Source organism: Rhinolophus sinicus, linkage group LG12 (genome assembly GCF_036562045.2).
Source record: "Rhinolophus sinicus isolate RSC01 linkage group LG12, ASM3656204v1, whole genome shotgun sequence".
Taxonomy (NCBI): Eukaryota; Metazoa; Chordata; class Mammalia; order Chiroptera; family Rhinolophidae; genus Rhinolophus; species Rhinolophus sinicus.
The window spans coordinates 9,486,316-9,504,491 of NC_133761.1; the positions used below are offsets into that span (position 1 = coordinate 9,486,316).

Here is an 18,176-nt window from a genome sequence, read left to right on the forward strand (position 1 = left end):
TTTAATACAGTATTTTTTTTTTTCTTTCTTAAAATGTGTATACATTTTTTTGGTACCCTCTGTATATGGAAATGATGGATCATATGGTAATCCTGTGTTTAACCATTTGAGGAACTTCCAAACTGTTTTCCAAAGTGGCTGCACCATTTTATATTCCTACCACCAGGGTATGAGGGTTCTGATTTCTCCACATCCTCACCAACACCTGTTGTTACGGTTTTTCTCATTCTAGTCATGTTGGTGGTATGAAGTAGTATCTCCTTGTGGTTTTGATTTGCATTTCGCTGATGGCTAATGATCTTGGGCATCTTTGCATCTTTTCCTGTGCTTGATGGCCATCTGCCAGCCCCGTCTTAAGTGACTAAGCACAGTGACTCTTTGCTCTACACATCATTACCACTCTTCCCTCTTACAAGCCAAGCTTTGACTTTTAGTTGCAAGCTTTCTTTTCAGAGGATGAAATTGATCCTTACTATATACAAGGAAATTTTAGTTTCTTGTTCTGGATAGGAGTGTAAATCTCAAAGGAAGACTGTCTGATGTCTAGATATCACTTAATAGCCAGTGACTCACTAACTTCTATTTATTGTGTTTTTTTCCTGACTCAGGACCTTTGCATGTGCTGTTTCTTCTGCCTCAACTAGTCTTTCCCTGGCTAACTTTTGTTTATCTTGTAGATTCTCTGACAGGCTTCCCTGACCCCCCAGTCTAAATCTGGGTTTGCTCACGGCACTGTGGACTTAAACATAATAATAACATTTGTTTGCTAGTGTTTTTATATTTTCTCATCTTTTAAACAAAAGATTTTGTGTTACTACACTTGTATTTTATGCTATATGTGTACATTTGTATTCTGCCTTTTTTCATTTAACATTGTCTTACAAAAACTGTTGGCATAATTGAAAGCATAATGTTAAATGACTACAAAAAATACCACACTATTCTACGAGTGATTATACAATCGCTATTTGACCACTTCCTTTTTTAAAAAAAATGTTTGAATTGTTTTATTGCTTTGCTGTGGTAAATAACACTGATAAGAACATCTTGAATCATAAAAGCTTTTTTCTATATTTAGGAATATTTCCTTAAGGTAGAGTTTCACAAGTGGAATTATTGAGTCACAGGTGTGTAAGGGCCTTGATAAATATATTACTAAAACACTAGCGGAAAGAAGATGTCGCAGTGAGTTAGACTGACCCAAATATACATGACGGTGTCATCACTAGGTTCATGATTACTCTAAAAAAAAGCTTTGCTTTAATCTGCATTTCTTTGATTAGCAGTGGGGACAAATCTAATAATTACACAAACAACGGAAGCACGTCTTAATTGATATGCCAATTAAAGAAATAGATACTCCATAATTGGAACATTTTCTTGAAGGCGCCCAAGAAAGACTGAATGAGAATATTTGTTGGTAAGGATAAGAGAATGGAGTGTCCTGAACTGCCTCAATAAAACTGCTGATAGTGAGATTTGCAGATAAGACAGAAGGACATATGGCTGGACTATTACTCCGTAGCTCATTTTTTGTGCTTTATCAGGATAGAGGCCTGCTCTCCTGTAAATGATGGCGACACCTGGCAGTGCAATAAAAAGATCTAGACAATGCAGGTGGATAGTAAGAGCTGCTGCAGAAGCTCCTGGTGTGTGACAGAACTTAAGACATAGAATGTTGCAACTGGAGGAGACTTAGGGCGCACTGGAAGGTCAAAGAGCTTCAAACATTTTATTTTTGTTTAATTTACTGGTGGAATATGCTATTTCTGTGTGAAATCTCAACATGGAACCGGGGGTGGGGAGTGGAAAGATGGAAACCGGAGGACCATTTTGTCCACTCTCTCATTTACAAAGGGCCTTGAGACGTTGGCCATCGTCTCCAGATGAGGTTGCAATTGCAATCGCAGAGATGCTGACAGGATGGAGGAAGATCTCCATCTGTTGACCTTCCTCCAAGTACTTCCATGTATGTATCATTTAATCCTCACAGCAACCCAATCAGAGGGATTCCATGTTATTTATGTCTTGCAGATGAGGGAACCACAGCATGAGGGGGGTTAAATAATTTGCCTAGGATCAAACAGTTAGGGAATGGTGGAGCAGGGATTCTACCCCAGGCAGAAGAAGAGGGCAGGATAGAGACTTTCAAATGAAAGAGAACAAGCTATGAGTAAAAGGATAGTCCCTGGGAAAATGTGGTTCATTGTGGTAGATTTCCTAATTTTTTTCTTTTTTTTAAATAAAGCTAAATTTTCATTGAAAATGGGATTAATCAATCTTAGGTCCCTGAAAGATATCAATTAAATCAAGCAGCTGAAGTAGGGAGAAGATATGGATGGATGTCATGGAAGGTCAATAGACCCTCACTTAGCCATTCGATGGTCAGGATCTGAAGAAATAAATGGACATTCCTACTAATCACTCTTTCACTTGTGTATTCTCATGTTCATCATTCATGAAGTGGGCAGTGTAGTGGTTAGAGAACAGAGGCCCTCACGTTCAAACTCTGCTGTCCCTTCTCTATGAATCTGAACTATTCTGACTCCCTGAGCCTCAGTCCTCCCATCTTTACAATGGACATAATGGTAGTACCCACCTCATACAGTTCTTGGGAGGAATAAATGACAGCACGCATACAATGTGCTTTTATTGTCTGGCACGTTGTTGAGTGCTCAGTAAGTGTTAACTGTTACTATTTAGTGATTCTTCCTTTCAACAAATGTTTACTTAGCCTCACCTGTACTCCACTGGGTTTGCAGAAATGTGTTGGATGACCCAGGTAAGGGACAAGATAAAATATGAAAGCCAAGGTTTTTTTTCCGCCGGCTCCTCCCCCAAGGTGTTTAGCTAAAGAAAACCCCACTGCTGTGAAATGCGTCGATGGCTAAGAATAAGACAGGATTGTATAATGTATCTCAGCATAAAGATAGATTAGGAGAAAGGGAGTGGACAGAGGTCCACTAGGAAAAGACTCAGAAGCACCTCTGAGAAGTAAGGCCTTGCTGCCATTGTGAATTGTGCTCCTTTTAGCCGCCTACACAACACAAAAGGAAAAAATTAGTGCTTCTCTGCTATTTAAGGTCAAAATGGCGATCTGTGTCATAGGAAGAAACATTTAGACCTTATCTCTGGGGCATTGGCAAAAGCTGAGTTGAACGAGTTAAAAAGAATTTTGGCCATAAAACAAGGCGTCTGAATTAGCAGATCACCCTCTGTGAACAAATCATCTAAATAGTTTAGTATATGTGCTGCCGAAGCGAGCACAGAAATCATCTAAATATTATATCAGAGCTCAAACAAAAGTTCTATGTCTCTAAAGTAACATTTTGAATCAGTTTTCCTGCAATTAAAAAAGGAAGGAAGGAAGGAAGGAAGGAAGGAAGGAAGGAAGGAAGGAAGGAAGGAAATTGTTGAATGGAGGCCAGAGAGCCAATCAAAAATCCCTTAAAACTCCAAATAAGGCATTCTACTAAGTAATATTTAAAAGAAATTGGGATTTGGAACTAAAATCATCTTATAAACAGCTATTATTCATGTAGCATGTGCTATATGCTAAATTCTGCATCCAGAGCTTGATACACCATTTGGTCATTTTATTAGTATTTTGTATTTTAAAAAAATTTAAATAACCTTTTTCTGAAACAATTTTAGGTTCACAGCATAATTGAGAGGAAGGTACAGAGAGTTCCCATACACCCTGACCCCACACATGCACAGCTGTCTCATTATCAACACTTAACCAGAATGGTACATTTTCTACCACGGATGAAACTGCATTGATGTATTGTCATCACCCAAAGTTCACAGTTCACCGTCGGGTCCCCTCTTGGTGGTGCACTTTCTATGAGTTTGGACAAATGTATAATGACACACAGCCATCATTATGTTGTCACCCAGAGTACTTTCATTGCCCTAAAAATTCTCTGTGTTCCACCTCTTTATCACCCATCCCCTCCCTCCGCCCCAACCCCACAACCACGGAGCTTTTTATTGTCTCCATAGTTTTGCCTTTTCCAGAATGTCATAGACTTGGAATCCTACATTATGTAGCCTTTTCAGATTGGCTTCTTTCACTTAGTAATATGCATTTAAGGGGCTTCCAGGTCTTCTCAGGGCTTCATAAATCATTTCTTTTGAGTGCAGAATAATATTCCATTTTCTGGATGTACCACAGTTTATGTCTCCATTCACCAAAAGGACATCTTGGTGGCCTCCAAGTTTTGGCAATTATGAATAAAGCTGCTGTAAACATCATGTGCAGGTTTTTGTGTGGGCAAGTTTTCAACTCCTTTGGGTAAATACCAAGGAGCTCGATTACCACTGTTGCATCTTAATCCTTTCCGCATCTCTGTAGTATGATCATTCTTATTCCCATTCTACAGATGAGAAAACGGGGGTTCAGAGAAGTCATGATTTACCTAAAAACACACAGTTAAGAGTCAGAGTCAGACTAGACAAGACAGGCTCTTTGTTGTCCATGTGAGCCCTCGGCATCAGAAGCCCAGCTTTGCCCAGACACGTGGGATGCACTTGGTCTTTCAGCATCTCTTCTGTCACATAACAATATGCAGTCTCCTGCCTCCCAATGTCCTTATCAAATGCACTCCTGGGCAGAAAAGCACTGGTTTCCTCAGGTTTCCAGTTAGCACCGTGTACAAGCCTCTTTGTCAGTCTGGGCTGCACTGTTTGCATCTGTGCAATGAAAGCACTGGATTGGCTACGTGGAGCGCCTTTCCAGCTCAGAAAGCGTAGGGTTTTGCATCTTCACACCTCTTGCGGTTCCTCAGTGGTGAATTGGAGACACTGACAATCGGGGGAAGGTTGGGAAGCTGTAAAGGCTTCCACTTGAGCTTTGGGGGTGAATAATTTGGTAATTTCAAAACCTCAATCTCTTACTCCCCAACGTTTTGCTTCTGAACAACTGCAGTTCTTGAGGGAGGAGGGTTGGGATACCAGTGCTGGAAATAGTTCCACTGGGGAAGGTGAAGGGTATTTGGAGTTTTCAATTTAGAATCTTAGTGACCAAATGCTACTCAGAGTTTGTCCCTGGGGCACCCACGTGCCCCAATCAAGCACTACACAGGGTTTGGAATTGGGCCTGTTTTAAGTGGGGCCTGGGTGGTGGGGAATAACATAGCAAGGAGTCGGGGCAGTTGCTAGCTTCGGCTTGGGGTCCAACAGCCTGGTTCCAATCCCTGTTATTGCGAGGTCCCACCACTTACTGCCTATATAACTTTCACCCCTTAACTCTGTGACCCCAAACTTTGCATGCCTGGCTGTCCATACAGCAAGAATGGCAACACCTTCTTAACTGGGTGTCTTAAGAGATGTTAAGCCTAAAGTCTGGTGCCTAGTTAACTGTTGTCTAATTCATTCTTTACAGAGTAAGATCCGGCTGAAATGAGGAAGTAGTATATAACAGTCATCTACTGCTGTGTAACAAGCCACCCCCAAAATGTAGTACCTCGGAAAAAGAGTAACTTTACAGTGGAGAAACCTGGCAACCACTGGTCTAGCCGAGTTTCAAGGTTAGCATTACCTAAAGTCACCAAAGAAAGCTGCACAGAATTGCTTGACCTTCCATGGACGCCAAGTCAAAATCAAATGTTTATGTTAAACCACAGAGATTTCACGGTTTATTTATTCCTGCAGTATAGCTTGGCCTATCCTGACTAATACACGCCTGCATTTCTCCCCGTTGACTCTTGAGATGGTTGCTGGCTGAGATGTAATTAAATAAGATTGTCTTTATATATATGTATCTCCCTTCCAATTCCTGGTTTCTAGGCTTTGCCTGGCAATTACTTTGAAGCAACAGATCTGGCTTGGATCCCAGCTCCGGGCAAGCTGCTTTACATCTCTGAGCCTCAGTTACTTCATTGAAAAAAGTTGAAAATAATTAGGCTTATTGCGAGGTCCCCCCACTTACTGCCTATATAACTGTCAGCCAGCTACTCATCTTTCTGAACTTCAAATCCCTCACCTGTAGGAAAAAGATAATAATTTCCCATTTGTCTCAAAGTTGTCCTAAGGATTAAATTAGAAAATATAAAGAATCTCGCCCTGTACCTGGTCCAGTGTAGGCACTAAGTATACTTTAGTATTTTCCTATCTTTCTCACCCATTGAGATCTCCTAATTTTTCCTTTTATTCTCTGCTTTGTTATTTTTCCCCCCTTTTCTCCTTTCCCAATCCACCTTCAGGTATAGAATATTGCTTCTTTTTAAAGAAAACTTGGACTCTCTTGTGATTGGTTTGGTGTCACTGCTAAAGAATACTTTGCAAAATAACTTGGCGCAAAAGTATATGTGTGTGTTCAAATGATTTACACCCTGGCTATGGGAAGGAAACGGCTGCTGGAAGTGGAGGGCAAAGTTGAGTCCACACCTGAAGAACACACTTCAATACCCTGATAAAGCCTGAAGGACCTAGTCATTTGTCTTGAAGAAAACTGAAACAGCCGCATTGATAAACAGACCAACGGAGAACAATGCAAATCTCAGCCACTTATCTACAGCCAGACAAGAACACTCATTGAGTTTGAACACTCGCTTAAGCAGAAACTCCCAGGGCAGGCTTCTTTGAGGAAGAGGACATTTAGAGCAAGGTTGTACCCTATTTATGCTCCTCTGTATACAGAAGTAGGTCATCTACAAAACAAAGAGCTTAAGGTGGGAGTCCTAGGTCTGTGTGCCAGGTGGGGTGGGGGTGGGAAGGCAGAATGACACAAAACAACCCCCCCATCATGACAAATTGGGTTTATGTACAGATTCTTTCTTTTCTTTCCTTTTTCATTACTTCTGCTTGAACTTTGTGGTTTTCCTTCGAGAGATTGGCGCCTGAGAAGGAGGGTAGAAAGAACCAATTGACTATTCTCAAAACAAAACAAAACTCAACAAAAGCCCTTTCTTCCTCAAGGACTATTCCCATGGAAAGTAAAAAGTGAGCCCACTTGGAATTACCTGACTGCAAAACAATGCCACTTTTATTAAAGGGAGTCAGTTTTTCACTCACTCAATTTAAACATGGCTCCACAGAAATTGCTGAAGTCTTCGAAAAGGATATGGTCCTCAGACTAGAGACCTAGGCAGAGAAATTTAAGGCTGAAAGGAATATTTTTTTTTTTGAGTGAATAAAAAATAGGGGTTTAGAAGGCAGCCACTCTTCTCAAATTATGTTCATAGGAAGATACATTGTTCAGATATCCACTGGTGAGCAATGAGACCTTGTCCGACCGCCTTTTCTCCAGTGGTCTGGAAGCGGGTAGTTGGTTCAGTTCTCAGAATATTTTAAACCAGCCAACAATTTTTTAAAGCACACTTAGATTTGTTTTGGGGTTCTGCACCATGTGTATTTAATAAAACACGTTTGTATTGAGATGGGCACACTTGCCAGCTTTCCCTCTTAAAAAATGCACATCACCTTTGGATTCAACAATGAGTAAAGTAATAACATTGTGACTTTGGGGAAAATAATTCTCTGTGCCATCTGCATGACGGGAGGATTTGTTTTTACTCTCATTAAATTTGAGTATAAAGAATCTGTTATAACTTTTTCCTAGGTCTTTCATTTTGTATCTCAGGAATCGCCCCGAACCCAAGAGGGGCACAGAAGGCGTGATCCACAGAGCTGCTGAAAAATACAAGATTTGAGCAGAAACCATGAAATAGGGATAACAAAGACACAAGGTAGGCTTGTCCCCTCCTCTGAGCCTTCATGCCATCTCTGGTTTTCACTCCGACAGGTCTCCTTAGAGAGAAAGCGGTGAGATAGGTCTTGGTGTGGGTTTTGACTTAGGTATGTAAGAAACAGTACAGTGTATACACATACACACACACAATAGTAATATATAATATATATATAATATATACATATATAATATATGATATATAATATATATAATATATATACAATAGATATTATATAGATAATAACCAAAGAAAGAAATAACTAGAATTTGAAGAAACCCAGCTCATCGTTAAAAATATTGAAATGGACTGTAGGTTCTTTGGAGACAAAGACTGAGTCTTGTTCACCATTTTATCTTCAGTACCAAGCATAGGATGGTTCAGTTACTGACTGTTGAAGGAATGGAGATCAGATACTGTCGCCTCTATACCCTAAATGTTGTATTAGACAGATCCACTCAACATAAAGAGGGATGAAGACGGCGGGATAGTTTTTCCTTCTCCGTTGCCTTAGGACGAACACAAAGGATATTTTCATTTAGAAAGAATTTTATCACTCCTCCCTATGGGGAAATAGCCAGGAGTAATAAACAACACAGGTGTTGACACACTTTTGAGACGTTTTGCAGCCATGATCTTTGTACTACAGGCATACCTCGTTTTATTGCACTTTATTTTATTGCACTTAGCAGATACGGCATTTTTTTTTTTTTTCCAGTAAATTGAAGGTAAGACCCTTTCGCTGGCAAAAAGATTATGATTTGCTGAAGGCTCAGATGATGGTTAACATATTTTAGCAATAAAGTATTTTTTAATTTTAAGGTCTGTACATTGTTTTTTTTAGACAATGATACTTGCACACTCGGTAGGCTATAGTATAGTGTAACCATGACTTAAATGCACTGGAAAATCGAAAAGGTGCATGTGACTGGCTTTATTGCGATATTCGCTTTATTGCAGTCACCTGAAACCGAACTTGCCATGTCTCCAAGGGGTACCCATATCCCTTCACTCGGAATATGCCCTCCGACCTTGCTTCTTGCACCTTAGAAGCCAGCTGATCTGTTTACTATATGATTTGCGTAAGAGCTGCAGACTAAATGACACTTGCTTGTCTCCTGCCCCGTACGGTGCCTCACGTAGCACAACAGCACTACTCTGTAATTCTGCCACTTATGCAGCAAAGATGTATGCGCTCCTGGTATCTATGCCAAGCAGAATGTTCGATGGTGGTGGCACAGGGAGAAATGCAACACGGTGTTTAGGCCTCAGGACATTCACAAAGTTAAAGGGAGAAAGGCACATGTAGAAGCGCTGACAACACGAAATGGTTAACTGCCATGAATGTGGGCTTAGAACAGAGCACAGGGTGGCCCAAAGGTGTTGGTAACTGACCTGGGCCTTGGTGATTCGGTCCTTGTCGTGTTGCTTTGGTCGCAGGTTGAAGGATGTTCTAAAAAAGCGTCAATGAAAAGATATGTGGAGAATGTTATTCAATGTGCGGACATTCTGTGTCCTCTTTAGGAGAAGCCCAGGAGCACATGTCTCTCTTGCCTCAGAACCACGATAATTCTGCTTTTCCTGAGAAGTGGTTCATGTTGGCGTTGACTGGGGCAGGATCAGGTGTCCCTTCTCATATCGCTTGCTGGTGCGCTTAGAGCCACAGAGTGGTTCCCCTGTAACACCTGCCAGTAACTGAAGGTGTGCGTAGAGCTGTGGAGATAGTCTCATTCTGTTGAATTTCTTATCCTTTTAAATTTTTTCTCTTTCCTTCGCAGTGCCTTTAATGTCATTTTTGTTCTAATTTGTAAACGTCTTTGGATATTTCTGGTATAAGGCAGGAAAAAAGTGGTATAACGATAGTCCTGCCCCTCACCTTCTCAGGAGACCATTGAGCTGACAACTGATAGAGAGGTGGTAAATCAGCTGGTGTTTCAGGCAGAAGAAACTTTATGAAAAAAACAAAAAGCTGTGAAATACACATGAGTTTTGCTGTCCATCTCAGTGATGTACCGGGATTTATATAACAACATAGTTTCATCCATTTACATTGTCTACTTGTCCTGCCCAAGTGCATTCTGGATATTTCTAATGCATTCTGTTAGGTTGAGCAAGCATGGCTCAAGGGAAGTAATCATAAAAGAGCTTTGTTTGGCCTATCGCCCCTCCTTTTAAGTTTACTGGGTGTGGGGGGGTGCTATTCAAGTTCATGACCCCAGGAGAAAATTCAGGCAGGATGCCCAGGATTTTTCTGGGCCCTCTTCAATTTATCGTCAAACAGCGTCTCAATGGAGGACTGGAACCATGTCACCCAACATCATTCTAAGTTGATTCAAGTTGAGGCCTTTGTCTTCCTCGAGCTCAGGAGGGAAGCCTGCATTTGGGGAAGGGGTAGAGTTGGCGTCTTCTCTCCTTTGCTGGTTCTTCTGTCCCCATCCCACAGCCCAAGGCTCTGACCCTCCAGCCCTGGAGTTCAGGGGAGTGGGAGGGAGGGTTCCACAAGGCTGACAGAGGCAGGGGATTGCACTGCCATGTGGGCCCCTCACATGCTCTCAGCCCAACTTTAAATCCATCTTGTCTTCAGCAATCAGCCAGCCGGAGTGACTTGAAAACAGAAGCGTCTTCGCTTTCTGCCCCACGTGTCTTCACTGTCACTACAGGATGCCTGAGGAATCCCATCCGCCTCTTTGATGTATGCACAGGGTATGATAACCCCATGAGGGTATTGCTTGACCAGTGGGAGTGGCACTTGGAGCACAAATGCTCTCCTTTTTCATGTCTCAGAAGGGTGATCCTGGGGAGTAACCTCCAAAGCTCCTAGAGGGTCCCCGATGAGCAGGAACCCGGGTGCCCACAGAAAAATGAGCACAGCAATACCATCATGGGCCAGCTTTTCCTCCTCCCCTGCTGTACTCTTCTTGGACTCCCATTTCTCTGTCTCCTCGTCATTTCCCAAAACCAACTACCTGCATGCAAGCCCCTGTCTTGAGCAATGCTTTTTGGAGGAACTGAGGCTAAAACAGCAATCTAGCCTTTCGATGCCTTTTCAGGCTTCCCAAAAGTTGCGAGCTGACTCTCCTGCAGTTGCTTTCACGGGTTCTTCAGCGAACCCTATCTTTGAGGATGTCTCTTCCACATTTCCCGGACCAGCCAATTGCATTTTTCCTTCCATGGATGATTATCTTCTTACTCAGCCCCTAGCCAGACCTGATTTCACTGTTTGTGGGGCCCAGTATAAAATGAAAACATCAGGCTTTTGGTTTAAAAAGCATGAAGAATTTCAAGATGCTAATAGCAGAGCATTTAGACCCAAGTGTGGGGCCCTTCTGAGACGGGGGGCCCTGTGTGACTGCATGCAACTGGCTCAGCCTGCAGCCTGTTACACATACCACGCTTCCAGTTTAAGATGACAACAGGGCTCTTTCACAGAGAGCCCCACATCTGGTCCCTGGGAAACCCCCATCCTATGCCTGACACTTGCTGACTCCACTGCTTCAGCCAGCCTTTTCTTCTTTAGATGTCTCAGCAACAGTCACACGCAGCGCACTGCCTGTGGTAGCCAGCCTTCAGGATGGCCCCCTGTGACATTAGCTTCTTAACTTTCATGCCTTCCTGTGCAGAATTAGGGCTGACCTATGGGATCAGTAGAATACTGCGGAAGTGACAGCATGACTTCCGAGGGGAGGTCATAAAAGGTATTGTAGCTTTGGCCTTGGTCCCTTGATTTACTCTCTCTGGGAGAAGCCAGCTGCCATGCTGTCAGGACCCTCAAGAAGCCCTACGTAGGTGACCTAGAGAAGAACTGGCCAAAAGCCAGCACCAACTCAGTCATGAAGTTATGTGACTGAGCCACCTTGCACAGGGTCCTCCAGCCCCAGCCACGGCTTCAAATGAAGCATCCCTGGACGACACTTGACCACACTGTTATTAGAACTGGCCAGCCAGGCTGCTCTAGAAGCCCCCCCCCCCCACACACACACACAGAAACAAGAGGAATCACAAACCATTGTCATTGTTTTGAGCCACTAATCTTTGGGGTGACATGTTATACAGCAAAGGATAACTAATACCATCATAGAAAGAAAGCTCCCCTTTGGCTGGGGGAATAGCTTTCTTCCAAGAAATCTTCAAGCATCCCCTCTCTCAGTCTCCCCACTTCCTGTGGACCAAACATGGTCATCTCTGGGAAAGAGACTATTTATGAGATCATTTTAGGTCCTGACCAAGAGGGCAACCTGGAAGGACCAACTAGCCCTAGGAGAGAAAAACTGTAGTTTTCTGGGTGGCAATGATCCTTTTTAGACACTCAATTTCGTATGAGAAATTAAAAAAACCCCAACATATATATACAGATCTTGACACCTATTTTGATTTTCTTTTGTATCTTGTTCTAAGACTTCATTTTAGACTATGCCTCAACTTCCATTTTCACCTCCAGATGTATTTTCTTTACCCAACGTGAAAATCCATGGGACCAATGTCTTGGTTAGAACATCCCTCTCCTCTGTGCCTTCAGTGATACCATTTCTGTGAATTGGCTTTGGGAAGAATTCTGCATTGCAGAGCTTAACTGATTTAGTGTAACGATATCCCTACCATAGCCAGGTTGGGGAGGCATGGCCTTGGGGAACTGAGAAGTCCAAAATGGTAGGAATATTTATTGTAAAATAGAAATATGGAAAGCTGCCCATGTTCTGGGAAAAAAACTTTTAGCCAAAAAAACTGAAATCCCTGTTCAGATTTGCATGAGTAAAATTCCAAAAAGTCTTTTCTCAAAGAGAGGGAGGGAGGGAGGAAGAGAGACAGAGACAGAGAACCAGTTACGTTTGCAGTTCTGACCTAATTCTGCTAATAAGGAATTTATTACTAAGCACCGCATAATTTGTTTAGCATCTAATCACAGACTTATTTCTACCCAACAAGGCCCTGGAATTTGTTGGAGCATTTGGGGAACTCAAGTTCTAGCTATCATTCTTCCTCTAATAATCTATGTGAGTGTAACTTGTGTGACCTCTCTGTGCCTGACTCTCTTCCTCTGTGTGAGTCTGAGAATATCTGTTGACCAGAGAGAAAACATCGCGAGGTTTTGAAGTGTTGTGAATGCTTTACTTATTTGGGGTTTCATTATTATTTTGTCTTTTATATTTAGAATCATTTTCTGGAAGAGGGGAGAAAAATGGCTTATAGGACATTATAAAAACATTCAAAGTCAAATACAAAACAAAAATGCATGATGACTGTTAAGCAAGTTTCTGTTACTTGAATCATATTTCCCCATTGATTTGCATAAAGGATGATTGGTTTCCATGGGGGGGGGATGGGGGCTTGCAATGAAGTGAAATCACACTCAGAAGTGTAGAAGATCTCTAAGCAGTTATATAAAATACCCAGAATCGGTTAGATATAGGAGTTTAACATGACAGTGAACATATTGGGGTCTTTGAAGAAAGTTCCACATGTAGGGAGCTGCACATTTAGGTTGGGTGCCCTTAGATAACCTGCACAGTCTCCCAACTCTGAAGGAACTGGAATCCTGTTCATTATGGGGAAAAAAGATTTTCCTGGGTAAGGGAGGGATGAGTCAGGGTTTGGTTGGGAGAACAAAAGCAACCCTATAGATCCCAGGGAATCAGGGTTTTACTACAAGGAATTAGGGACATATAGGATTGCTGACTAGCTGGAGGGGAAAGATCAGAGACACTACCACAGCTGATCTTAGCTCCAAAGCCCAAACCCGTCTGTTCTCATGAGCCCTGATTCTCAAGAATGTCTGGGAAGCTACCCTCCAAAGTGAGACTATGGCGGGAAAGTGGGAGGTTCTCAGGAACCCTCTGGGAAGCTGCTTTGAATGTCCAAGGCCCAGAGGCTGCTGCCTCCAAAGCAAACAGCCCCTCCTCCCCGTGCCTTCCAGACCTAGCCCAGGCTTCTAACCGGCTAACTTTCACGGGGAAGTCCTCTCATTGGCCATCTCTCACTGGGCACCACGCCGAGAAGGGCATTCTAGGAAATGCATCCTGCTTCTTTGGTGCAACGCCAAGGAGAACTGAGAAGTGAGGGGATGATGCTCAATTGGCCACAGACAGTCCAGTACAATGGAGGGGGTCCCTAGAGCATTTCCTAGTGGGTACCACTCCCTGTGCCAGCAGTATTCACATCATCTCAGTGAACCCACCAGCAATGGTGGGAAGAAGGCAGTATTCATTTTATAACCTTTCAATTAAAAAACATGGTAAAAACGAGACTCAGAAAGGTACTTGGGTCTATCTAAGGGAAGATCCCACGTTCTTTTGGTATTTTTTTACATCTAGAATTCAACCTTCAGCTGTGTCAGAATCACCTGGAGATATCAACACACGCCCAGAGTGTCTGAGGCAGCATGTCTGGGGTGGGGCCTGAGATTTGCATCGTCAACAAATTCCCCAGGTGACGCTGAGGTTGCTGGGCTGGGGACCACACTTGGAGAATTCTAGAGCAGGCAAGTGACCCTATTCTTTATCTCAACCTACTGGGGCTCAGAGCCAGGCAGATCCTACAAAATAACAAATTTGCTTTAATTATTTTTATTGCTCTTGATTTCGGTCCCTGTCAAATAGCATAAAATGCTTGGTGGTGGTGGTGTGTGTGTGTGTTTAGCCATATAGTCTTAGCAGGTACTCTTACAGCTGAATAAAAATGGATGGGATCCTTCTTTTGAGTGCCACCTTATTTGGAAACCAAGGAGGTACCTGGTCCTATGTATAATTTCCTGATTGAGCCAGAATACCAAATTAAACTTCTGAGTTGATGATTTATTTATTATTTCATTGTGAGCTTCTAAAAATCAGCATTTGATAAGTAAATGGCCCAAATCTTACTTTGGCATTCATAGACGTAGCATTAACCTTGATGAATTATTTGCTTATTCACTGAATATGTAATTTAATTCTATAGAAATTGCATGGCAATTTAGCACACATTAATGAGCAGGTACTGTCTCAAAGCTTAATGAACCTGTCATCTTTTTTAAGGTAGGGGAAATTAAGGAATTAACAATCGACTGAGAAGAAGACTGTTCAGAAATTCAATGGACTTAACCAACCTTTATGAACCCTCTTAGGGTTATAAACTATACAGATTTCAAACAGCCAGGTCAATACCAGGCTGTGAGTGCAATCTCTTTTTGCCGAGAGTCAGAGAGATCTGAGCGTGGAACCGAGTCATGCCTTTAGCTAGCTAGAGGATGCCGGGGAGTTACTTAACCTCTGGGGTCATCACCTGTCAAATAGGGGGTTCTAATACTTATCTTACAGGATCACAGTAAAGATGAAATGGGATAATGAATGGATGTAAAGATTCTCAAGTGTAGTCGATGTCAACAAATTATTAGGGTTATTGTAGTATCACAATGCTACTATTAACCTTAGCAATTTCCCCTCTTTTTCTCCTTTCCTTCCTCATTTTCTTTTCCCCTCTGTCTCCCTTCCCCCCTCTTCTTTCCTTTTCCATTCATTTACTAAATGAACATTTAGTTTCCCCCCTTCTTTCTTCTTTGTCTTTTAAAAGTTCCTTTTACATTTACTGCTTTAGTATAAAGGATAGAACATAAACATCCAAATTGAAGAGATGCATAGGGCAAGGTATGAGGGGAGGTGACCTTGCAGAGTTCTCAAGCTCTCTCTGGGCACATTACTCTCCCAGACCTTGATGTGTTCACCAGCTCAGAAGCTCTTTGCATTTCTTTCAGGAATCTGAGATGACCCACTTTCTGGCTCAGAAGATTTGGCCCTTAGGAATCACTCTGCCCTTCCCATCCACGTTGCTTCTTCTCCCACCTCTATGCACATTGTCCTTTCGTGTCAAACTGCTCCTCAACCTTCAAGACACAGCTCGCGCATCGCCCCCTCTGTGAAGCCTGCCGTGATCACCTCCACCTACATCAGAGCTCAGGGCCACCGTCTCTTGCACTTCCTTCCATCTTGGGGCCTACTTCATTGCGGTGAAATTGTCTGTGTTCATGGCTGTATCCTCCACATGTGGGGACTCCTTGAGGAAATGACTGTGGTTTTCATATTCATGACCTTAGTACTTGGCCCAGGGAAAAGCAGCTGGTACATAATTTTCCTAATTCTGCCTCCAGTGAACAGTCTGGCTACCAATCATGTGATAATTGGCACGAGGGCTGGGACTAGGGTGAGGTAAGCGAGGTACAGAGGACAAACATTTTAAAGAGGTGCTCACTCCCAGGGTACCCCTGTTGGACACTGAGTTACTGAAAACATCAGACACTCCATCTATACTCATTGTACAAGAGAGTTTTTCTTGGCATCGAGCTTTTAAATTTATATATATATATATTACTCACATACTTCTAAGAGCTGGCATTGCATTATCAGCATCTTGGCATGTCCAAGGTAATGCTCCAGTGTTTTGAGTGCCTAATAGGAATGTCCATTCCTTACCCACCCCTGTCCCTAGTATCAAGCCACAAGGTCAATTCATGTGGCTCTTGGCCTGCATGGGTCCAATCTGGTGGTGGGGCAGAGAGGCTGGCCCTGAATATCAGGGGCACTGGTGAGCGAGGGCATAAGCTCTGGTTCTGGGGCAGGGGCAGCTGGGTGATCAAGCTTTTTGCATTCTCTCTGCTATGAGAGTGAGGTGAAGCCCCTCAGCGCTGGCAATGGGGCTCTATCTGATGCTCCACGATCCTCGCCATGTGGCATCTCCTGGAAGCTGTGCCATTCCACTCATATCCCCTTGGGCAGGACCTAGTTTATATCTGCACCTTGCTCTGGGAGCCTGGGAAACTGCGTTGTTATTCTTGGAAGAAGGTGGGGGCAAGTAGTCGCCTGTAGTGGACAGTCTGGGGCATAGATGGTGCCCCAGTTGGGAAGTCTTCACGTACGTGTGTGTGTGCCAGCCACATGTATGCATTACCTTCTCTAGTTTTTCACAACCGCCCTATGAGACAGGCACTATTAGCATCATGCCCACTGTGCAGGTGAGGTAGCTGGAGGGCGGAGCTCAGCATGGATCCTAGGCCCGCCAGCTGTAGGGGCCGCACACCTAACAACTATGCCATACTGCCGGGTCCAGAATGGAGAGATGGTTGAAACTCATGGATTTGCTATTTGTTAACCACATGGCCTTGGGCAAGCTACTTTGCCTAGCAACGTCTCAGTATTCCCATCTGTAAAATGGGGCTGACACACATACTTGACTGAACGGTCTAGTGATCAAACGAAATAACAACATGGGAAGTGCTAGAAGGAAGATGGACTGTGATTTCTTTTAGTGTGACCTTGGGAGTCTGAGCTCCAATTGGGGTGGGGACAGAGTTCCCAGGATGACCTGACCTCCAAATTCCAAAATGAGATTGTATGCATGAAATGCTATTTTTGCCCACATCCCCCATTATTTCAATCTCCTATCCCTGTGGGGTATCACCATCCCCCTGTGGGATTACTTAACCTTTATGTCCTACTCAGCAGGAATAACACGGCAGACGAAGGAAGTAAAAAGAAAAAAAGATGAACATTTGCTACGTGATAAGATCTGCTCTGTCCCTTGGAAGAGCTGGGTCCTGGAGCCGACTCACTAAATCTTTCTCATTCAGTCTTGCCACAGTACCATGGGCGACTTCTCTTAGGAACAGAAGAAAATCCTTTGTCACTTGGCTCAAGCCAGAGACAAGACTCAAGCCAGCCCTTGATAGAGGTGGGTGTCTGCACAGCTTACAAGCGTCACCGAGTCCCAGGCCCATGGCCCCGTATGCAGTGGGGGCCCAAGGACTGATTAGAGCGAGTAAGGGAGAAGCTTTTGGCTTGTGTGGCCAAAAGGTGCCTTTACAGCTGCTGCTGAAGTCATTCTGCATCACGCTGTGTGTGCTAACTGGGTCAACGGGTCAATTGGGCCTTTTTATATGCCAGCCAGGCTGCCTGCATGTACGTTTAGGGTCAGATTTGGGGCAGAAAAAGATTCGGGCAAAAGAAATCCATTTAGAATCTTTCTGTGCTGACGCTGACTACATGAAGGGGCTCTTTATTATTTATAGATCCTGCAATTCTGTTTTGTACGTAACCTTATTTGGGCATATAAATAAGCAGAGGATAAGAGAGGACAACAAAAAAAGCATTGATATTTTTTTTTCTCCTCAAATAAAAGGCAGATGAAGCAATTTTATATTGGAGGTATCCTGGATGGCATATTACTCAGGCAGCAGGAATTAGAATAGATTTAAGCATCTAATCCATACTAATGGGGACATTAAAAACACTGTTTATTAAATTTATCTTTTTGACGTTTTTAATATATTCCATTGCAGCCTCGCCGTCTAAGTGCTGTAGAATAATAGTTAGCATTTATGAAATGCTTCTTATAATTGTGCCAGGCACTGTGCTAAGGGACACACAGGATCTCATTCAGTCCTCAAGTCAAAAATGGGAAACGAGGCTCAATAATTTGCTGGAATGAAGCTCCTTTAGCTAATCAGTAGGCAAGTTGGGGATT

General features: G+C 43.0%; 1 long non-coding RNA gene across 2 annotated transcripts in view; it reads left to right on the plus strand.

The window, feature by feature from the left end:
- Positions 1-17,958, plus strand: part of LOC141567817 (uncharacterized) — a 29,588-nt gene extending 11,630 nt beyond the window's left edge. The window contains exons 3-6 of one of the 2 annotated variants that reach the window (XR_012490659.1): positions 5,387-5,531; positions 6,207-6,610; positions 7,565-7,691; positions 15,415-17,958. This is a non-coding gene — a long non-coding RNA (uncharacterized LOC141567817). Of the gene's footprint in view, positions 1-5,386; positions 5,532-6,206; positions 6,611-7,564; positions 7,692-13,999; positions 14,169-15,414 lie in introns of those variants that run through there. The other variant, XR_012490660.1, reaches the window with a different exon arrangement.
- Positions 17,959-18,176: the final 218 nt, after the last annotated feature.